This window comes from Copadichromis virginalis, linkage group LG5 (genome assembly GCF_057382275.1).
Source record: "Copadichromis virginalis isolate Kocher_CV1m ecotype Utaka linkage group LG5, C_Virginalis_male_GT1.1, whole genome shotgun sequence".
Classification (NCBI taxonomy): Eukaryota; Metazoa; Chordata; class Actinopteri; order Cichliformes; family Cichlidae; genus Copadichromis; species Copadichromis virginalis.
In genome coordinates this window covers 37727151-37751655 of record NC_140622.1, presented here as the reverse complement: position 1 = coordinate 37751655, position 24505 = coordinate 37727151, and the positions used below count along the sequence as shown (strand labels likewise).

The 24505-nt window shown below is 38.7% G+C and overlaps 1 protein-coding gene across 12 annotated transcripts in view; it reads left to right on the top strand.

Annotated features, from left to right (window-relative positions):
- The first annotated feature begins 1049 nt into the window (after window positions 1–1049).
- Window positions 1050–24505, top strand: part of r3hdm2 (R3H domain containing 2) — a 60422-nt gene continuing 36966 nt past the window's right edge. For 10 of the 12 annotated variants that reach the window (XM_085457663.1, XM_085457661.1, XM_085457659.1 and 7 more), the window contains exons 1-2: window positions 1050–1356; window positions 1708–1759. The gene's annotated coding sequence lies outside the window, so the exon portion shown is untranslated. Of the gene's footprint in view, window positions 1357–1707; window positions 1760–8520; window positions 8907–24505 lie in introns of those variants that run through there. The other 2 variants (XM_085457669.1, XM_085457658.1) reach the window with 2 other exon arrangements.

Below are 24505 nucleotides of genomic sequence, written 5' to 3'. Positions count from 1 at the left end.
GTATTTGAAACACGTTCCGTCATGTTTCCTGCAAGGTGTCATAATGTGGTGCAGTAAAACGATGCCTCGTGTGTGTATGTGTGTGCGTGTGTGTGTGTGTGTGTTTGAAGGAGAGAAAGAGAAAGCTGGGAAAAGGCGAATCCTGCCTTCATGTCGGTACATGATTTGTCTGTCTGGGTTCTCGCAAAAGTGCTGAGCCAGCTTGACATAGCCTACTAAAGATAACGCTGCCAATAAGCCGGACAGTGTATGCACTTAAATAGGCAAAAATACGTTAAAGTGACCCTCTTTTCATCATGTCGGGGTCCAGGTCCAGTGTGAGCAGGAAAAACAATGACTTCCACAATCATTTAACACATAAACTACATGCATATGCACATGGAAATAATAATTGTGAAACAGATTATCCTAAAGCGGTCACGTGTTGATTGTGCGCACATCTCCACAAACATAAACTGTATGGATCACAACACGGGTTGCACGCATTTTTATTTCTTTTATTTTCTTTGTGTTCACGTTTAGTGTTAAATGTGAGTCAAGGCCTTATCATGTTAAAGGAGTACTTGCCTGCCCACGTGTGGGGCATTTTGAGAATTACAACTGACCTCACCAAGTGGTGTCAAAGAATGTGCCCAATACATTTGAATAATTTAAACGTTAAATCAAATAAACACGTTACATTTATTACCTAGAATTGTCAGCATTTTTCCTAGGGAGGTTTGAAAAATAAGGTTAAAACCAGCGTATTTTTAACTACTGCCGTGAATACAAACAATAATAAATATATATATATATAATGTTTATTAGATAGACTAGATGTTATAGGCTATAAGAAGAAAAATATCATCTTAAGAAATGTGAAATCGTTACATTTTATAGTATTTAAACAACTTTGAATGACACATCTCCTACAGAAGTGGACAGCTGTCAAATTACATCCCAGTAATAGATTTTCAAACATCACTGAGATGTAACGAAACTGCATATTACATTTTAACGCTTGATGCACAAAACAAAGTTCTCATGCATCCTGTAGGCTACGTATCCGTACGACTAGGAGGTACGCCGCTGACGTCAACTGTCGGTGAGGGGAAAAAAGTGACGCTAACACACACAAGCCGGAGCCCTGACGGGGGAATAGCGTTTTGTTTCTTTTTTCTTTAGTTTTGTGTCATTTATTCTTTAGGGTTTTGTTGTTATTTAGCAGTATTCCTGCGTCGGACTCGACCGCCGTGTTCTTCAGCGCTTGCTATCTCGCATTAACGTCCATGCTGCTCTCCCCTCACGCGGCGCTATTTTGACAGTCGGGGTCGCGGTGAGCCAACTCAAGCTAGCAGCACCATTATATTAGCATCGGTAAGTCATTTGGAAAGCTTGCTAACCGTACTAGCTAGCACCTTCTATTTTGAGACCTGACAGTGCTTGTACATGTCCACAGCAAGTTTCGCCATTCTGTGATCCATGGCACACTCTTATTGAACAGCGAGTTGTAATATTAACGTTGTGTTTCATGGACGCTGAGTAGCTAGCGTCCACTAAAAAGAAAAGGCTAGCTAGCGGGCTAGTATTAGCTAGGTAGCTAATTATACACGCCGGACGAGGCAGGCTAATGCTGTGAACTAGCTATTGTTAGCATAGAGGCAAGCTAATATTTTCAGTCAGCTGCACAGCTACGACTCTGACCAAACTGCCATCTGTCTTCTACAGACCCAAGTTGAAGGATTCTCCACGCAACTCAAGACATACTGCCAACAACACGGTAAGCCGAACCCGCGAAGATGACTCAAGAGCCACTATCTTTAATATGTAACGCAACGTTAAGCACCATCTTTAAAGTCCGCCTTCTCTATGCCAGGCACGAGATGGCCATGTTAACATTTTATCCTTCCAATCGTGACCGAGAAGGTTCACTAAAACCCTGGGAATATTTGCTTTTTCCGAAGCGATTAACTATCTGGATGAATCAAAATTAAGTAATTGTTAATTGCGTATGGCTCTTCATTGAAGTCATACTCAAAACACACACTGGATACAACAAAGTTTTATTTATTGACGTGTGTGACTTTCATATAACAACTCAAGACTTGAAACGTCAGCTAACAAGGTTGAGATATTAATACAAACCAACGGAAAGTTACAGAGCTGTAGTGTTTTTATAGGACTGAGTGCCGGTGGGTTGCATGGCGGAATGCAGGTTGTACTACAGTACTAAGCCGTCTTCACTGCTCCAAGCAATTTAAGGTTGTATTGTGTTAAGTGTTTTCATTAGCTTGCTTTTTGACATTCAAGTAAATATCAGTGATTTTAAGCCTTGGCTCTTCCAGTCTTAATTCCTTAATAATTCATTATTAGTGACTCAGAGCTGGCTAGAGATTTGTGCCCCAGTAAATCGCACAATCGTAAGTGATCAAGAAAACAGTGGGGTTTTCTCAAGACATACTTCACACGTGGTCATCACTCTCGGAGTCTTGGCTTTAGCTTTACTTTTTTGAAACTCAATCCAAAAATAGGCAGCAACAGTGCTGTGAAAACAAGGTGGGATAACAGCATAGAATAAGTGGTTCAAACATCTGCTCTGGGAAAATGACATGTGTGCCTGGGAAAACAACAAAAAACTCCCCCCCCCCAACATATCAATTGGTGTTGGCCAGTCATGTGACAATGAGAACTGATAAGTGGCAAGCAGGGACTTCCATTTTAGTTCCATTTGATGTTGAGATTGTCATAAAAATGCTTCCCAGTTAGATTAATAGTAGTCCAAGGTGATAACCCCGATAAAGCAATGTTAGTTTTTCTGGTTTAAAGCACTGTTACTACTTTATAATCAATTTTTTCCCTAATACAGCTTTATTCTCTTAAATATTTTGTAAGCAACACAGAGTATGATTGTTGGTGTCAGGGCAGTATCATTGAAAAGTATGGTCCATTGTAAGATCTGTAGGAGGTGAGTCATTGAATCAACAGTCTACTGTTGCTAAGGCCACCAATGAGAAAGATGGAGTAACCTGCCTCTCTGTCAACATATTTCCCTCCCTTATACCCTGCAGCCTGTGGATCTTTGTGCATATACATAAATTCATGTAACTGTGAAGTATTGATTGCTTATGGAGTTTTATGAAAATCAGGAAATTTGTTGATTACTATCTGTTAAGTATATGTAATTTCATGTTTGTGTTTATTGTGGTTTGCAGGGTGCTTTCGCCTATTCTAGTAAATCATGTGGTTTTTATGCTAACTTGCTCACTTTAATGTATTTGCTTCCTGCATTCATGTATTCATACAAGCCAATGTGGCCATTGTAAGCATATTTTAAACCTAGAGTAATTAAAAAAAGAAACTTATCCAATAAGATTATATCTGTGTATTTATCACTCAGATATCTGCTTTTGCCTCTGAATCTCTGTTTGCAGCAGCATAAGCAGAAGAGTGGCTTTTTCTAGAGAGATTTGAAGAGCTATTTATAGATCTCTGCCAAAGCACCAAGCGTGGTGCTGTTGCTGCTGCTCCTATCTGTCTCTGCTCTTAACCGCTCCTGCTTCTGTTTCTCTCTCTCCATCTTCATTTGTTCCCTCTTCACCTGTTCTTAGTTTTCTGAACTCATTTTCTCATGATGTCTTCTACTCTATGTGTTTGTCAGTCTTCTTTTTCCTTTACTGTCCTCCATTGCTTGCTTTGATGTAAATTATCGATCAAAGCAGAAGGGAAGTGACATGGTTATAAGTCAGGCCTCAGATTGGTACATCAGCTTGACTAACTTTAGTATACTTTGTTGCAAAGCTGGATGTTTTTTGCATTTGTTAGTAGCCTTTATTTAGTAAAAGATATGGCTCACAGTCCTCAGACCATGCAGAATCACAGTAGATAAGGTGGGTTTGCCTAAATAAAGGTGTTTTTGTAAAAACCTGTTATGACTGCTTTGAATATTTGCAGTGTAAATAACAACAGCTTTCCAAGTGTTTCATAATAGCTTTAGCTTAGCTATGCTGCATGCAGAAATGGCAGCATCTTGTAAGGTGGTTGTGTTCCCACTCAGTCTATCTGTGGTATCTTTGGCTACTGATCCTCACTCAGCCCCTCCCCTTTCTTCCTTCTTTCTAAGCCCTTCTCTTACTGATCTGTGAAAGAAGCTACCTGGCTGAAGAAGTGACAGGACAGGTTATGAGGCATTAGTCCATGCAATGCATTTTATCCCAGTCATGTTGTTAGCCTGAGACTAACCTTTTTTCAAGGCCATGCTAGGATTGTAGAATCATTGGTTGGGTAAGTCTGGTGTCTTAAATTAAGCAATGCTAGAAAAGATGTTCGATGCTAAACAGCTGTTTATTAAATTTCTCTGGCTGCTTATGTTTTGCAGGGCCCTCTCAAATGTTAGGTGATGCTACTAACCACTGAGCCACAGTACTGATCTTCTGCTCAGTGTTTCGACTTTAAAGGGAAATTTATTGTACAGTTAAGTGCATAAGTGTATGGGCTATGGCACAATATTTGTAATTTTTCCTCTTTACACCACCACAGTGGATTTTAAATCAGATAGTCAAGATGTAAGTGAAGTGCAAACTTTTATTGTCACTACAAGGGGTTTAACAAACACATTGCATTAATTGTTTGGAATGTTTTGGCGTTTTGCATAATAACACAATTTCAAAGGCTCAAATGTGACTGGACTAACACAATTTGAAATATAAAAATGATCATTTTAAATACCTGGGCAAAGATGACGTGATTGTAGTGACTGCCTGAAGTCAAAAACCCCTGGACACCACTAAATCTCCCTTGAGATGCTCTGCCAGCCTGTTCTGCAGCCACCTTTAGTGGCTGCTTGTTTGTGGGTTTTTCTGCCTTCAGGTTTATCTTCAGTAGGTGAAAAGCATGCTTTGTTAAGTTGAGATCAGGTGGCTGGCTTGGCCACTGAAGAAACTCTTAGGTTGCATTTGTACCGTAGTCTGTTGTAATTCATTATCCATTCACTCCGTGGAGTGATGTTCAGTTTTGTAGGATTTGAATCTGAGCAGAGACTATAGCCTTGTACACTTAGTTCATCCTCCTACTACTACTTTTATCATCATCAATAAACACTAGTGGACCAGTTCCACTGGCAACCATACATGCTCATTACAAGATTTGACAGATAATATGGCATGCTAAGGTAGGGCTGTTCGATGTAACGATATATATCGGATGACGATATAAAAATGTCTATCGTTTCATTTTACGCTATCGTTTGTTTCATGGTGTCGCAAAATAAACTGTTTAGGCATTATTTTCTCATAGTTTTGATGGTCACTGTAGTGGCTATATTAATTTATTAAAGTTCTCTCTTTCTCTTATATTTAATATAACCACACAACAGACGGACAATCGCCTGTTTTTATGCGTTGTCGTTAGCAACAACGATGGTAAAACCATTGCATGTCCGCTTGTTTATTTTCCACATAAACCTTTCATAATAAAGCTCAAGATCCTGTTGAGACTTCTCAAAATAAACTGAATCATGTGAAAAAGTATGCAGAGTATTTACGGATGAGAAGCAAAAAGGAGCCGTCAGGTGCTAAAAAATAAACCTTAGACTCAAACGTTAGAACAGGCTTTCCCCCGCAGCACGCCGTGTAATAAATACAAATGTTGTATCGGCTGCTGTTTCCTATGTCTAAAAATGTGTAGTTTCATGCATCGGTTAAAACACTCGACTCCAGGTACACAACGCCCAGCTGGAAACACTTCAGCAACCCGAGATTCACAGAATTTACAGAAAATGTTAAATTTTTGTGATTTATATTGTTATCGGATGATAGATGTTTTATATCGGGATAAGAGATTTTAGTCATATCTCACAGCCCTACGCTAAGGATCATGAGTCATTCGTTACCTTTTCAGTTTGTCTTCCCTTCATTATAGTGCAAGCTGTGCTTGATTTAATTAATATATGTCCAAATATTTTTTCCCCCAGATCTGGGCAGGTTCTACGTTCAGGTTTTAGATGTTTTCTGGCAAACTGTATTCTAGCTTTCTTGTTGTTAAGTGTAATCCATGTATTGCACAACTGCTGTAAACCCTCTGTATTTAAATACCCTGTGCATCTCTTTTAAACTCTGACAGTGATACCTCTTTGAATATGCTTGAGTTAGGTAAATGTTGTGAAAGATATTTCTTAACCACGGAAATAATTCTGCGATTATTTACTTCAGTTGGTTTCCACCCTTTTAGGGCGTTTCTGGTGTTGCTGAGCTGGTCAGTGATTTCTGCTGATTTTGCCATTTCTCAGTTTTTCTGTCTCTCATGGACAGGTTTATTTATTTTTGTACCTTAATTGACAGTATGTGACCAAATACCTCTTATTAAGAGTGAACAGTGAATAGTTATTATATGCACTTGAAAATAATCTCAGATTTTTGATGTTGAATTTGTCATCGCAAAATGAGGAATGAGGAACAGACTTCACCTGGCCATGAATCTGCATGTCAGTCAGTTGTCTAATTACTTTTGTGTCTTTGCAGAGGTGGCACTATGTATATCGTCAGCCTTAAAGCTGAACTCTGCACTGAAATCACATTTTGATAGTTTGATTCAAATTATGAAATATAAATGAAATAAATATCGAGGATTGATGTGAGTCTAGATATATATTTGAACATAAACTGCCCTCTCCCAAAGCAGGAGAAAAGCATTACAGAATAACCTAATAATTACTACATGTACTATAAAAGTAACAAAGCTCAGAGTACCCAAGTTGCTGTTGGAGGGTTGTTTCTATGTTTCTGCGTGAACTTGTAGTACTGTAACTCTTTACCTGAAAGGCTACTAGAAGTAATCCTTGAAGCTATTTTCTGAACTGAGTGCTTTCTGTCATATTTCATGCCTGATCACAGAACAAAACAACTGGGTTTGTATCAGAAGTCAGTAAGGGTGGTCTCTGCCTACGCAGCTACGCCTGGAAAAAACATAGAAATTGTTCTAATGGTCATCAAACCACATCTTATGGATGTACGGTATATGCTGATGTGTCAGTGATATCAAGGGTCCAGAGGAGGTTGCATTTATAAGAGGAAAGGGTTAAAACAGTTTTGTTCTATTTGAATAAAGATTGGACACATAAAACAGTGTTTTGAGAAAACAAGATTTACTGAGACTTTTAGCTGACTAGAAATGTAACACTGATCTGTGAAACTGGTGAAAATGATATTCTGATATGCATTTAAACAGGCCTATATGTCAATTGCATGCAAGTATCCATGATGGACGGGGGTAGAACTCCCCACAAAACAATGTGCACCATTTTTCTTCTTCGACTTCTTCGTCTTCAACTTCTTGAAGTCCAATCCTATGGCGTGCATCTTTTAGTAAAGTCTGTTTTAAATAATCATTTTATTTGCCTTTATGAAATCTTCTCTTAATTGTAGACTTAATATTAATGATCGACTTATCCCCTGGATTGTGTTATAACTTGCATGAAGTGAAACTTGGTGAAGCTGTTGGTAGGTGAAATTGTGTGTGGACTTTGAGGCCTTTTTATGCTGCACTATGGGTTTTTTTTGGTTTTTTTTTTTAAGCGGTACCAAAGTTTTGACCAGTGGTACATTAAATTTTTAATTTTTTAGCGAACTAAGGATGTGCAGTCTAACTTGCATCGCGAGCTCCTTTGTCTGCAAGTTGTGAGTTGATATTCAAATGACTTTTGACTAATGATTGAACAATCAGTCTTTTTTTCACAGCTGCATGAATACAATTTCTAGAGGGACCACATTCTAACATTTTTCTTCAAATTTTGCTCTATAAAGCCTGGTCACATACTGTCAAGCCTGAAACCATGAGACAGATAATCCTCCTGATGTTTTCCTTGATGCTGAACTTTTGACTGCATAATTTCCCTCCACTGCATCTTTCAGCTGTCATTTGCAGTGGGGGCTACTGGGAAAACATGCAAATGTGTTGTCTTGTGGGATTAAGGCTTTTCCTTGCTAATGAGGTGGTTTCATTATTTCACTCCATCTTCCCTTCCTCCTCTTTATTTTTTTTTTAAATTGTTTATATATTGGAGCAGTTGTCTGGTTCACCAGCATCTGTCAGTACTCATTTAGTTTGTCCAGACAAACGCCAAAGACAACGACTTCAGACTTTCCATATAATGAGTGATGAATGGGGACTGTGGCTTCTGCCTGTCTCCAGGTGTTTGATTATTGCAAAAAAAGTTCCAAACCTTAACCTGTACCTGTAAAAGAGTCTATTTATTTATATTCATTCATTTACTATAAGCTTTCAGTGGTGCTACTGTTGTATCAAGTGACATTATAGCGGATCCAAGCAACTCTTTAAACAGCTTGGCTTCTTGCGCGCCATGGTTTGCCTGTCATTGCAATTATATTGTTTCACAAAGGCAGAGAGCAAACAAGACCTGTAAGAGAGAGAGAGAGAGAGACAGAATCCACACGAAAGGGAGGGTCGGAGGAGAAGGGAGGGGTGCATACTGTGCGCATGATGGCATAAGTGTGGTAGTGAGAGAGGGAGCCAGCTTACAAGCAAGATTTTCTTTCTCACTGCTGTGCTTGTGCTTCATTCAGAAAAAGAAAGGGGGCAGTCGAAATAGAGTTTTTTGACCGTTTTCATGAAAGCCATTAAGAAAACTGAGCTGGTAGTGTGTACAGACAAGAAGACAACACGGCAAGCTTGAAGACGACAAAAGTTGAATGAGCTGAAGAGACGGAAGAAAGACCTTAAACACCCTACAACTCCAGCAGGAAATGGGATACATTTATTTGTAGTAATAGGGGAGAGAAAACTAATGACAGCGTTGCCCAGATCTGCTTCTGCTGCTCATTCTCCTGCGATGATTTGGTTTTATCTGAGACACCTGATCTGATTTGGCTCGAGATCCATAGAGCTGAACTCTAAATACAGGAAGGATGTGCACTGTAAGTGAATGTGCTTGTGCGTCTTTGTCATTGGGTGTTAATAATTTGTAGGTGAGATGTAGCTTCTGTAGCTGTAGGTGTGATTTTTAGCATGAAGCCATTGCTGCTGCTATAATTAACTCTGATAATGCAATGTGTCATAACAACTTTTGTGAAGTTCCTAAAGCATTTTTAAGCAATGTCTCATCAACAGTGCAAATATGATGTATTAAGGTTGACTGAAAGGTAGTTTCCTATAGTGTGTATACAGTTTATTTTATCACATGTGATTGCATTTGCACAGAAAAAATGTATACATGAAAGCATCTAAGATACTATAATGTGTGGCGTATTTACCAGTGTCATGTGTACAGGGTCATGAAACATGTTTGAGGCAAATGCTGAGGTAATAAGGAATTCCCTTCCACTGTCCCTGTGTGGGAGGAGGGACAGAGGAGGGTGGAGGTGGGCTGGTGGTGTGGAGAGTCACTGAAGTAGGCGTTGCTCTGCAACACTGTCATACCGATTGTGAGGGAGGGAGGTGTGCAGAGGAAAAGGACAACGTATGGGCTTACATAAGGCATGTGGATTGCACTGTATTTTAAGCAATAGTGGTTGTGACTGTTTGTGAATGCACCTGGAATTTAAGACTTCTCCTCCTTTATTTGTGGAACACAGTGTACGGGAATGAACAGACTAGAGAGGAGGTGCGAGAGAGGCAGCACAGCCGTGAGAGATGCACAACAGCAGAACCCTCTTGAATAAAAAATCTGTCACTATAAATAGCAAGCCATCCTCATGGCTTGAGCACTGCTTCAGGTTTAGAAGACCTGGCTTTCCCTCTATCACTGTTCTGGTGGTTATAACCCTGAAAAATCAACCCACAATCCTCATCATTTCCTGCTTTTATTCTATTTTTTTGATTGCTTGCCCTAGATCTCCCTTGTTCTGAACATGGCCTGTTTATATAATTCATTTTTTATGTACACGCATCCATCTCTTTTAGTCTCCTAAGTAATGCATCTTATTGAATTAGCTTGATGTACATAATATGGCAACGAGCCCATCATTGTACCCTGTTCTCAGTTAGAAATTGAAAAGACAGACAACTGCCACAGCTCCAGATTAAATATAAAATGCTCCTTTGGTGTTATGTTGCTAGAGCTATTGCTGTTTTTCTTTTGCTGTTTATTAACATGTGAGTCTCTTCTCTTGTAACACAACACAGATAGCTGAAGTCAGGTGATTAGCGTTGACTGAGCTAATAAAGTCCATCCCCTCACTTGATAAAAATATGTGTGCATCCTTGCATGACCAGTACTTTTGCTGTTTGTTTGTGATATTGGAGTTCTTCTCCTTACGTAGTTGGTGCACCTATAGCCTCACTGCTGCATACTAATTGTTAATGCGTGGGAAAAAGCCTGTGTATCAAACAGAGGAAGCACGAGAGGGCGAGAAAGAGAGGGGAAAAAAAATCAATAGCAAACCCCTGAGAAACTGCTGCTGTAATTGCTTTATACGTCAGAAGGTTCACACCTACTCCTTTGAGACTTTAAGAAAAATCTAACTCCAAAACTTTTATTTTGAATTTTGTTACATGAAAAAAGAAAACCAAATCATCAAAAACAAACAATAAGGAAGCACTGATTGAATTCTATTTATCTGATTTCACACTTTCCCTACTCATCTGAACTTTTACAGCGGTTTTTTATTTTTATTTTTGATGTGTCCTCATTTGAGCTAATTATAGTATTAATACATGCTAATTTATGTGTGACCTTTTATAAATACATCAGTTCTTTTCTGATGAATTGACATCTGCATTACAAATGAATGTACCTGACACAAAGCATAACTTTAATGAAGGTAGATGGCTAACAGGAGCTAAAAGGAAGAAGGGCCAGTAAAATCCAACTGCAATTATTTGAGCTGTAAACTATAGAGACAACTTGTGCTTTACTGTGGGGCTTATATGTTCAAGTAAAATGACTATGTGGCTCAAGGTAGGTCAGCTCAACCTTGTATCTACTTTATCCTCAGATGAGACTGGGACAGACGTGTGCCCACTTGGTGAATTTTAATGAAGAGACAACTAAAAGAAAGCGAAATATAACAGCAGGAGTCCTCTAAAGACGAGAGGTGTTGGTGTAAACAAGACAAGTTCAGGAGTGCTTCTAAACTTGGTGTATTAAATAGCCTCAAAAATAACTTGCATAATTAGGCAATGATGAACACAGGAGCAGAGAGGCAAGCAAGCAAAACTGTAAGAAGAAGGGAACAGAAATTGGTATCCTTATGCTGGCAGACCTATTGGGAGCAGTTGGCTTTTACAGGTAAACAGATGGCATGGCACAGCACAGCACACTGATGACCTGCCACCGCTGTCAGGTCAGCTACGTGATCTAGTGAGCCGCTGCACTGTGCGGTTTCTCTAATTAACTGTACTTTCTGATCTGTGCTGGGGCTGGTGCGTTGCCAGTGTCATGCTAACATTCTCACAGCTGAGGAGAAATTGTCTTTAGAATTCACCACATCAACACATTTCATATCATGAAATGTCCAGAATTTATCAACTGGAATTTGGTGACTAATTGGTATCAGTGATTAACTTATGGCTTGTTAAATATTGAGGGACATTAAAAAAAACAATCAAACAAAAAAACAACATTCAGATGTGCTGCGTTCCCTCCTTAAAGCACAGTGTCATTTGAGACACTTAATTTATCAGTACTAAGAGAACTAATATTATATTTCCTTTTGTAAATAGGTTTATATTTTGTCCTTGTTAGCATGGTTGTGAAGTCGTTGTTTTTACCATGGTGGCTTTAGACAAGTCTGTTGACTAGTCAGATTCTGTGTTACTGACTTCTGACCATTAGAAGCTGCTTTAGCATGCAGTAATGGGTGTGTTTGCTGATTGCCCCTTGGTATTGCTTAAATTGTATTACATCAGATCCTCTTTTCCATCTAAGACATAGGTCATCAGTTAACTCGTACGTTGTCTCATAAAATGTTACCTGGTTAATACCGAACTCAGATTTTCAAACACTAACAGAGTCTGGGAGCTGAGCGTCAGACAGCAGAGAGCAGCTGTAGCTTTTAAAACCCCAAACGTTCAGGAGCAGCAGGACTCTTATTACACATGCTTTCAAAAACATTAAAAATAAAGTGATGAAGTGTATCGTGGCGCTCTCTGCTCGGTGTATAAATATGCTCGTGGTTAGTAAGCACTGACAGACAATGCTTTTGGACATCTATTCCACCTGACCAGCTGTTTCCAGTAGCAGCTGGACCAACTACAGTCAGAAAGTACATCTTTTACATAGATAGGTATTACCAATATATCAGTGCTGAACTGTTGTCCCTTCTAAAGATAATAGTAAATTAATGTGAAACACTGTAGCTTGTTTGCTCTGTTAAGTATTTTGGGTTTTGTTGGCGCAATCATAGAATAGCAGTTTTTAATGAAGTTTTTGGCTATTTGAGTTAAAGTAAACACGGCAGTGTTGAATTATATCTGAATGTCAGATTCTTAATGTACCCCGCTCTGAATTTTGCTGTAAATATCGCAGTAAACCTGTGGAAAAGTCGTCTGTTTGTCAATTTATTGATTTAATAATTACCATGTCTAATTGAGAAAATGGTGTAAATTAGCATCCTTAGGATACATTACTAAACTAAATTCACTGTAGTCTATACAATTTGTTTCATTTTGCATCTACAGCTCAAGTAGCCAACAGCAGGCCTGTCTTCCTCCCCTTATTTTTCTATTTTAACACAGTGTCGTCATTGTTGAGACATTGCAGTTGTAATGTTAGCTCATAATGGACAGAGGCCGTGACATTTGTGCTTTTAGTGAATTGTGTGATGATGGGTACTCGTCTAGAGGTGAGTGATTTGGCCAGTGGATAAGATGATTTGGGGAACAATTGACATTCAGAATAGAGCAGGGCGATATGGCCAAAAATATTTATCACGATATATATTTGAAAATTTGCGATAACGATATAACTGACGATATAATTGATGCCAGACAAAATACAACTCCACAACATTACTAGCGCAAAAAGACAACCTTCCTTTTATTTTCACTTAAACAAGAAGCTGGTTTTTATGTACATTAAAGCTTTATAAAAATGTAACAGTGCAAATGCAAATTCCTTGCTGAAAGTTTAACCAAAAGGCATTTCCAGTAGAAATGGGCTGACATATCCTGAGCATAACCATGTATAATATCCACTGAAGTTAAAAAAGAGGTGCTTTGCAACATTAAACTGCAGTGTGCAGTACGTATTTTTCGGACCATAAGGTGCACGGGATTATAAGGCACATTAAGCGAAACAAAGCAGTCAGATAAATCAAACTTTATTAAACTCATTCTTCTTGCTTCCTCCACTTCTGTACCATTGATTCATTAATGTTGAATTCTCTGGCAGCTGCTCTATTCCCATGTTGTTGCAGTATATTAATGACTAACCTTCTATTGTGGATGGATTATCTCAGTTGTTCTCCTGACTGAAGTTTGGTCCGTTTACAGCATCCTGCCATGCGATTGCATTTGTCTCTAACTATCAGGCACGTTAACTTTTATAAGTGGAAAAGTGTTAGTGTTCGTCCTCCAGCTTCACTGTTTATGTTATGCTAACATAGCTGTGTTGCTAGCGATCACGTAGCACATCATTATATACCAGCTAGCCCAACTTCAGTAACCCTACAAACGTCACTGCTGTTTAGTTTCCTGTCTTCATTTATGTTGGAAGTGATAGCAGAGCTGTACGTTTGAATTTTTCAGAAATCTCTCAGTCAGAACATGCTATATCATGCTTGGGTAACTAGCGAAACTAGCGAGCTAACTTCCGCTAGCTTCCTGCTAACTTCTAACTCCGTTAAATGTAATAAATTTTGTTTTCATGGATGCCTGGAAGTTAAACTTCATAGTTACACCTGGTAAAGCAGCAATGCTGATCGTTTTATTAAAGATGAAAGAATTTAGACAGTTTTTAACTCTCAGTGATGCTGCAGTGTTCGTTTGACCTGAAGTATTCGGAGTTTAGGACCCAGATTACTCCCAGATTTAAGAGCATCTTAGTCCGACAAATACGACAATAACGACGGCCGCTTGCATGTTCTGCAAAAAAATGTGCTTTGTCGTGTATCTGACGGACAAACACCAACCAGTTCCACATCACTGAAGTTGCACCATTTTTACAAACCAATTCTGGTTCATTTGTTTCACTCAACAATCGGCCATGTGCGTATGAACACAAAGGCACTGCGCATGCGCGTTTTACTCATATTCTATCGCGATATTTCATTTTCCTATCGTTGCCTAACATTATACCGGTATTACCGTGAACGGTATAATATGGCCCAGCCCTAATTCAGAATCTGAATTACAATTCTCCTCACAGACTTAGTTGAACTCATGATCACATAATTGTAATGTGATCATGTTGTCTTCATATATATCTATGTAAACTTTATGCCCTGATTTTGTTCTAAAAGTTTTGGAAGTTACTGTAATTTTGTTTTTCATGCATGGACATGGGTTATTGTTCTTTGGAAGTATTTTCTGTAAGGAAAGTTCTGTAGGCATGAATGTACCCCTGCACCATGTTGACAGGAAGGTCATGCTGTGGGCAGGAGCAAAAATTATAGCCACCTAAAAGACATCACTATCGGTTTGCATGTATGATGTATTAAGAAGCTTTTATCCTCTTAACCTGCTGGTTGATGGTTAAGTCAAAGCTGGTACATTTCAGAAGTTTGCGACTATAATATTTCAAATAGGCTACTTCAGACCTGAACTAAGTTGCCATCCAAACTAAATAAAAAAAAAAAATCAAAGAAAACAGGGCAGCATTAGGGCAGGGCAATATGGCCAAAAATATTTATCACGATATATATTTGAAAATTTGCGATAACGATATAATTGACGCGTGACAAAATACTTTACAACTCCACAACTTTATTAGTGCAAACCCCCCCCCAATCAATGTATTTTCACTTAAACAAGCAGCTGTTTTTTTATGGAACGCCAAGACTGCCATAATGAATTAATTAAATACACCATTAAATAATTAATTAAATGTGGCAATAATTAATTAAAATTGGAATTAATTAATTAAATAAATAGTTATGACACATGTAATTAATTAATTATTGACACATTTAATTAATTATTTATGTATTTCACATTTTAATTAATTATTGACACATTTAATTAATTATTGACACATTTAATTAATTATTTAATGATATATTTATTTATTTCATTTTGGCAGTCCTGACGCCTGGCTCTCGTCATGAAATAATTTTATCTGTCAGCCTCACCCATCAAACTCAGGGGGCGGGGTTAACGCTGCCCATGCAGCTTCTCTAACATTTGATTGGTTGCCGTGCAAAGTAAGTCAAAACAGGTCGATCCTAGAAAATCGATTGCTTGTGTAGACTTGGGGCAGCCAGTTATCCCAGAATGCAGATCAAATCACAAGCAGCAATGGTGGTGGTGTAGTTTTAAAATACCCCGTTTTTCTGTCACCAGCTACACTTTTAACAGTGTTTTAGCCGCGAATGTCGCGACGTATGTCTGGTCAGGTTGTCAACATAGAACATGTTTGCAAAAGTGCTCAGATGTTTTCAGAGATTTCACTAGCTCTGCTAACAGTTAGCATGCAGAGTGCACCGAGGGGGTTACGTTAACCGGTTTGTTTACATATTCCACTCTCCGTGTTCCACATGTTGCATTCGCAGATTCTCATTTTCACCGAACGATCGTCTCTTTCCGCCTGGTCTTGTGTCTCTGTGCTTCTGTAACATAAAGAACGAGCTGACATTTTTCTCACGAAACCAGCGATCAGCTCAACAGACCCTCAGTTTACCTGCATGCATCCTCCTCCTCATCTGTCAGCTGTTTAACACCTGCTGCTAATTCAAGAAACACGCCTACGTTACCTGGTGATAGTCACAGTTTAACTGGGCAGCCGGTGCTCGATATAACGCAATGTCAGCGCATTTTTCTGCACAAGATAAGTAAATATAGTGTTTTCCCCGAGCGCAGAGCTGCTGGAGCTCGTTTCCTTACAGAGCACTTTATAGGCGAACCAGCTTCATCAGCGGCTGATGTCCAATCACCGGCACACAGCTTTGAAACCTCAGCTGAGTTTTAGCTCTCAGTGGTTAAACGCTGGACTTCATTCACTCAGGTTCTGTCTGTCGGGTCACGTTTACTTCGCTGTTTTATTTACAACTGAGCAAATCGGTTTGGCTGAGGTTAAAGTTACGTTTCATAACTGCATAGTTTCACAGACGTTTAATGGTTCACTGGCACATGTGTTAGACTGAGCTATCATCTAAATATCATCTGTTTTTTAATAGTTATTCAACTGTATTCTAAGCACCAGCTGTCTGTTAGAATGTGATTTTTTTTTCTCTCTCTGTTGGCAGAGGTATAAAAATGCGCAGGAAAATCTGACATGCATGGCGAACTTCACCGACGATATTTAGGGAGGAATAAACACACATCAAACATAAATGAACCATTTGTCTGTCTCCATAATTGAGAGAATTTTCTCTTCTTATGTCAACACTCTCTCTCTTTTTTTTTTCTTTTTTTTTTCTTTTTCGGTCATGTTATGTTTACCTGTCAAAGGCTTGTTACAAACTATGAAACACATCGTGCAGACTTCTGGATGTTAGAAGAAAACTAATACTGCTCATGAATGAGACTAAAGGCAGGAAGGTGTCCTTTAAAACTAAACATGTTAATAGGACCTCCCTGTTTATATCATAGTTTATGATATAGCACGTGTATTTCAGTAATAGCCTGCTGAGGCCACTATACGTGCTGGCCTCATATCAAATGTGAAGGCAGACTGAGTCTATGTTTGACGTTTTTTATATCTAATCTTCCTTTTCAAACATTTAAACAGCAGCGAGTCTGCAGCTGAGGGAATACAAATTCAAATTGTCGGAACAGGTTTGCTCGTTTCTTGGATTCATTTGGTGATTTATTAAATGTATAACTGTTATTCTAATCTGCTGCTGAGTCTCTTACACTTTTCTTTATGCTGTATATTTTCACGTCTCTGGAATAGTTGGCAGTTAGATAGTCAGCTGGGAAACTTTGTGTTAACTCATGGAGCTGAGGATATCGTGGATATGCTGACCTCGCTGCGTGGTGTACAGAGCGAGGTCAGCATGATTAATATTCACAATAAAAATATTAGCCGAACATCATGAAGTCTGTATGTGTTTCATAGTGTCGAACAACCTTTGTACAGTTAAAGCCAGCAGTTACTACATGACGGAAACACCAACGTTATCTCTTTTATGTGTTTATACACAGGTCACGCTGATTACTGAACAAAAACCCAAAGATCAGATGTTAAACAGATTTATTTGCTCTCTCTCCTCCTTAAACATGTTTTTAATGTTAGTTATAATTCAGAATTGGCGACTGAAACACGTAGGACACATAAGAACATCAGGAAATAAAACACCGATAAATATAACCTCAGTAAAAGAAGTCAGCGGGGGTTACTACAGCTGTGTACCGGGGCCTGCGCTTTGTCGGTGGGATTGCTTGCGAGGCGAGCGGGTCTATCCCACGCTTTGCCGTGAGACTGGGCAGACATCTCCGAAATCATCGAAACACTTTTGCAAAGAGGCTGTATCTTGACAAACCGACCAGACACATGAAGATTAAACCACTACATTCTCGGCTAAAAAAATATTAAAACGGTATTTGGTAACACACAAACAGGGTTTTTCAAAGCTCAGTTCTGTTAGCTTCCACATGCCGGTTGTTGTGTGCTAGAAACAATGGCCACCAGGCCAAAGCAATGGTTTTGACTCGATCAGCGTTAACCCCGCCCCCTGAGTTTGATGGGTGAGGCTGACAGATAAAATTATTTCATGATGAGAGCCAGGCGTCAGGACTGCCAAAATGAAATAAATAAATATATCATTAAATAATTAATTAAATGTGTCAATAATTAATGAAATGTGTCAATAATTAATTAAAATGTGAAATACATAAATAATTAATTAAATGTGTCAATAATTAATTAATTAAATGTGTCAATAATTAATTAAAATGTGAAATACATAAATAATTAATTAAATGTGTCAATAATTAATTAATTACATGTGTCATAACTATTTATTTAATTAATTAATTCCAATTTTAATTAATTATTGCCACATTTAATTAATTATTTAATGGTGTATTTAATTAATTCATTATGGCAGTCCTGGCGTTCCATATTTTTTATGTGCATTAAAGTTATATAAAATTTTAACAGTGCAAATGCAAATTCCTTGCTGACAATTTAACCAAAAGGCATTTCCAGTGGAAATTGGCCGACATATCCTGAGCATAACCATGTTTAATATCCACGAAACTTAAAAAGAGGTTATACACACACAATGCGGTAATATTATGTTGAAGCACAGTACGTATCACTCCGCGAGGCTCCTGACTATGGTAGCCGCAGTGCTCCGACAATCCATCAAGCGGTGCGGCTTCGTAGCTTAGCAAAGTCGTACTAAAATATTTTTGACAGATTTTTGAGCGCCGTGTACCACATAAAATCAGTTTGGTAATAACGATGGCCCGCTTGCATGCTCTGCCAAAAAAATGTGCTTCGGTGTGTATCTGACGGACGAAAGCCAAACCTGTTCCGCACCACTGAAGCATGGTGTCATTTTTGTGCCTCTATTCTAATGAAAACATTAGAGCATTTATGCAAATATGTGATGTCTTGATAAATCTAGCAATTATTTGAAGTTTACATAGCACCATTCTCGCATGAAAATATCTTAAAAGTTTATTTTGTGACCCAGAAAGAGTAATATTTCAAACTCCGCCACTCTGTGTTGCTCTGCCACTGCCTCCTTTGAGTTTTGGACGAAATGGATTCTGGGATATTGCATTTCGTCATTTCGAGCTGATTGGAGACCAAAACAGCCAATCAGATTTTTTTTTGCATCCATATCTGTGATTGGCTGGTTTTGTGGCACAAATATAATGGTGCACAGAAAAAGTTGAACGTGCACGGGCAGTAATGTTGAGAACGCAAGCAACACATTGCGAGCAAGTGCAAATGCAAAAACTGAGCGAGAGGGGCTGCTATTGTAAAAAAGACTTTTTTTTTTTTTTTTTTTTTTTGCATGCAGCAATGAATTTTGTTCACTCAAATTTAGCTTTTCTTCGCTCAAAATAAATTTCTCCTCAAAATACAACACTTGCACCTGCAATTTTTTTTTTTACGTGCGCTCAGAATAGTGGCACAAAAATATCACCATACTGAAGTTGCACCATTTTTATAAACCAATTCTGGTTCATCTGTTTCATTCAATGATCTGCTTTCGCCCTTTGCATTCTCTGTCGCCGCCATACTTTTTTCTGCCATGTGTGTATGAAAACAACGGCACTGCGCATGCGCGTTTTTACCCAAATTCTATCGCGATATTTCATTTTCTTATCATTGCCTAACATTATACTGGTATTACTGTGAATGGTATGATATGGCCCAGCTCTAGGCAGCATGTCCTTTTTTTTTTTTTTTTTTGTCAAGAGACTAGAATATGTTTAAAAGGGTTCCTTCTTTCACTGTTGCCACACATACAGTTTATCATCAACTTAACCATCACTTTATTTATTATTGATCCAGTTCTGTGTCCTTTCTTGAAGCAGGAAAGCAATGAGAGTGAGGGGGCTGTTTGAATCAGAGGGTTAAGAAATCTTTTATGTAATGCAATATCAGACAGTAGATCAGTATGAAAAACACTCTCAATCTTAATTTGACTAAAAAATCAATATATTTTTAAGGAACGCATATATTGCCATCCCTAGTTTTAGCATCATTACAGGTTTAACAATGCTTACTCGATATATCTGTATTAGAGTATAATTAGTGATGTTGTTGAATTATTCCAGTAAATATTAGAAACTAAATAATAAATATATTTGCTACACACTACTCTTCATCTTGCAGTGAATGACTTCACTCACTCTGCAAGCTACAATCAGCCTGATGTAATTTATTTCACGACAGATTCTATATGGCTCCTCTGACAAGCAGGTCATATGCCAAATTAAGATCATCGTATCACCAACCACTAACCTCATCTGGTATGCGTACAGAGATCTTGTTTGGGGTGTGTCTGTCTTGTTTTCAGGCCATGGACTGTGGTATATGGTATTTGATATTTATTTGGCAAAACTAGCCCTTGGGACTAAAGAAGGGATTAGAAACACTGCAGAGGATGATGTCTGGTGATCTAGGGAAATGAGTATTCACTAGCTGGATGGCTGAATGAATGGCAGTGTTTCCTTCCTGCTGGTTATTCTTGAGTGCACAAGCCACATTGTAAGAGACCACCACTTTGCACTGGCCTAAGATAGACAGCCTGGCAAGTTGACTGGCTGGATGCCTGACTTCTGGGTTTGGCTGGCTGGCAGTACTCAAGAAGCCAACAGTGTTGTGGTGTTGGCAGCCCAGAAATACAGCTGTTATTAAGTCTGGCTCAGGCAAATAGAGCCATTTGTGTAGATCACAGAGGACATCGGTCACCATCTGGACACATCCAGTAGTTGGTTAGCAGTAGTCAGACTTTATAATATATACTAGACCATTATGTTCTAATATCCCAAAGTAGCACTGTAAAATCTAATAGCGTGTGCAAGCAAACCCTTACTTATAACCAGCCCAGTTCTCGAAAGCTGTTTCTAATGTTGCTCATCAGTTGTCATGTAATTTTCTTTTTGTTTTTAGTTTCCCCTCTTGACCCATCTATCACAATTAGCTATTCCACAGCCTGTGCCTCAGTCATGGGAACTGCTTAAGCCTGTACTGGTCTACAGTCTACACTTTTGAAGAGTGGGCAGTTTATGTCCTAGGTGGCTAATCATTTCGTCAACAAAGCTTTGAATTGTACATTTCTAATACAACAAAATGCTTATGGGTTTTAACTTCACAGTTTTGAGTAGTGCTCTGTTTTGATCAAAGCAGTAATTAGTGGGATTGTTGCAACAATCCCAGTACATGCTATTATTAAAAGATGCAGTGTTTCTAATCCCTCCTTTAGTTTGACTTCATTCTTTTGTTTTTTGGATGTCAGTGTAATTAACATTAAATGAATATAACTGATTAAGTGGTGTGTGTGTGCTTCTAAAAGACAAGTTATAAAGAACACACTTAAGTAAATGTCATAACACAAGACACTAACTTTGGAGCACAGTGCAAGCACATTGGGGGACAAATGTGTTTGTAATACTGCTCAATTTACCAAAGAATCTGTGTTTAGATATTTTTTTTAATTGGAAATGTATCTGTTTTGCTGTCAAATAGAAGCACACTCTGACAAAGGATTCCTTGAATAACTTGCGACAGTCACATACTCATTCATGAGTCCTCTATAAGCTTTTTAAAGACTAGACACTGCATTTTAAATGATGTGTAATTATGTGGTTTTTCACTTGGTGTGAAAATAAGCAGCCAGAAAAAGATTTGGTTTTGTCCACACAACATCCTGATATTAAGTAGTACTGCAAATCCACTCCCACTACACCATTCCATCCATACAGTTTATTTCCCTGAATGTTGACAAGATTACATAAGAACTGGCAAAGTGAAACTGAAGAAACATCATGCAGAGGTGGAGCATGGGCAAAGGAAGAACCCATGACATTTTCTTGATGATCTGGATCTCTTTCTTTAATGTTGTGAGACAGAACATTATCAGAGTGCACGCTCTTCAAGTGACCCCGTAGTGTGTGTGTTTTTTTTTGTGTCCCTCAGTTGTTTGCGGCACATGTACACAACCCAGTGCAGCACTGTCAATATCACCCTGGGGAGATTGCATTAAATATTACATCTCCTCTTCCTCCACCTGTCTATAATTGTCAGCTTGTCACTTCCACTTAGACTGTGGCAAATTTGAATTTCATCCCATGATCACACAGAAAGTCTTAAGAATAACTTCTGAGGAAGCATAACTCAGTTTTTAGACTGAAGTGATTATGAAGTGGTTTAAGGGGCAATAGAAATTGTTGCTGCTCCACTCTGCTCTCATATTGTACAGAACAGAAAATAATAGATAGTGGGCAAAAGCAAACAGGTTTTTATAGCATTTCTAAAATGCTAAACTGTGAAAACTAGCTGGATAAAACTTTTTGCAAATGTCTTAATTTTTTCAGTTGCTATCTCTGTGGAAAGGTGAAGATGCAAGGAGCTGAGGTAGTGAAAGTGGATGAGTTTAAATACCTGGGGTCAACCAGCCAAAGCAAAGGACAGTGCAGTGTAAGGAGGGCACGAAGGGAGTGCAGGCAGGGTGGAGCGGGTGGAGACAAGTGGCATAAGTACTTTGTTACTAAAGGATGGCAGCAAGCGTGAAAGGAAGGATTTAGAAGGTGGTAGCGAAACCCGCTCTGATATATTGTTTGAAAATGGTGGCACTCACAAAAGGCAGGAGGTGGAGCTGTAGGTGGCACAGTTGAAGATGCTAAGATTGGGACTGCCCAGGAGAGACGGGATTAGAAATGAGTACATCCGAGGGACAGCTGAGGTTGAGCGGTTTGGAAACAAATGTAGAGGCGAGGCTGAGATGTTTTGGACATATGCAGAGGGGGGATAGCGGATATATTGAAAGCATGTTGAAGATGGAGCTTTTGGGCAGGAAGAAAAGAGGAAGACCACAGAGAAGATTCATGGATTGGTGTGACAGAAGATGATGTCAGGGATAGGGTGAGATGTTGGCAGATGATCCAGTGTCACGACCCCCAAAGGGAGAAGCCGAAAGACGGAGCCATTTCCTTTTATCACACTCAACTGTGACTTGCTGTGGGGAACAAAATATAATTGGAGCGTACCTGAAGATGATCTAATGTCTCTGGAAGGCTTCAGTGTGAGCTATAGCATTTTGAATGGATTCACTTGAGAGACCTATGTCCTGTAAATTTACTGTGAGCTAGTTTGAGCAATGTCAGCAATATTTAAAATAACATTGATGCACAAAGCTTTGAGTGTTTAATTTCTTTTTGGCTGATGGGTGTACAATGACCTTTTACTGTGCATAATGTGCATCTGACAGAAAAGGGCAGTTACTATCTGCTGGGGCCTACTTACTTATTCTGGAAATCTGTTCTTGTGTCTGTGAGCTCAGTCTGTTTAGGTCAAGGTTCAGCTCCAACAGACCTAGTAGTTAGTCACTGCTTTCATGTGAATGGAGACAGTCAAGGACGTCATGCCCAAAGTGCACATTTAAACAAACTGTGTGAATGAATCACATTCTAATAATTTTGTGTTAAGCTGGTGTCCCCCTGTGTGTTTGCTGTGTCTGCAATTGAGCTGTGTTGTTTAGGCTATATGTAACCCACGATGCTGCTCTTTGTGTGTCTGTGTGTGTCGTTTTTGTCTTTACAAGAATACCCAATGATAAATACATTGAGCTTTGTAATTGGGGATAGACGAGGGTCGTGAGAGAGAAAAGAAGCGAAAAAAAATATGGGGGTGTTGAGGGATATGGCTGCTTTTCTCTTGGTGACAGAGCTTGTTGCCATGGAGCTGGTCCTCCCATTGGTGGAAGTCTGGTCCAATCACTTAACAGTGCAGATTGTTTCATCATTGAGAAGTTTTTCCTCTCTTCCTGTCTCGTTAGCCACCCTTTGCTCCTCCATCCTTCATTCTTTTCCCCCCCTCTCCCATCTCTTACATCCTCTTGCACTGCTTCTCACACTAAAAGAAGCTGATATGTTACATAAGGTTTATAATGAGTGCAGTAGCTGCCACCCAGTTTCATTTTGACACAGTTATTCATTTAACATCAGCGGCTCAAGTGTGGGAGGCAGAATCTTTCATAAATCTCTTCACGGTGCTTGAGGAGACAAGATAACTCTAAAATCCAATATACATCTTCTTGAGGGCAGCTAAGAAATGTGATTATTTCAAATCACGTTTCTGATTGCCCAGAAGGGTTAAACACCGTGAAGTGCCTAGCTGTTGGACAGATTTTTTTTTTTCCTTATTTTTTTTATTAGTTGCTAATGCTTCAGTAATGCTGTGTCTAAAATATTAGATTTAGCAGAATTTGAGTTTGTTCCCATTTTGCACAAAGTTTCAGGAATATTTCAGTTGTAAAACATGATGAATGCTCATGACATTTTCTCATTTTAGTAGTGTTGTCTTCGGCAGATAGACAAATAGATATTTGTCTGTTATACATTGCAAAACAAAAGAATGCCCCATTTTCTTATTGGAAACAGAGGTGGGTCATCTGTGTGTTTGCTTCCTCACATATTTGTAACTGAAAAGTAGCTTTTGGGCCTGCAATGTGTAAACACTAGTGGTGCAACGGATCGGATCACGGTTTTAAGTCACGGATCGGATCAATTTTCGGATCAGCAAAAAACGAAAAAAGACAAAAATTTAACATTTACTTATTCAGTTATTGAAGTATTTTTTGCCTGTTAAAAACATTCAACTCAAGACTCATTCCACGCAATTATTAAAAAAAAATTATGGTTCAATATAGGGCAGTATAGGGCTTTGTATCTACCACTCAATTCAATTTTATTTTATTTATAAAGCGCCAAATCACAAAAACAGTCGCCTCAA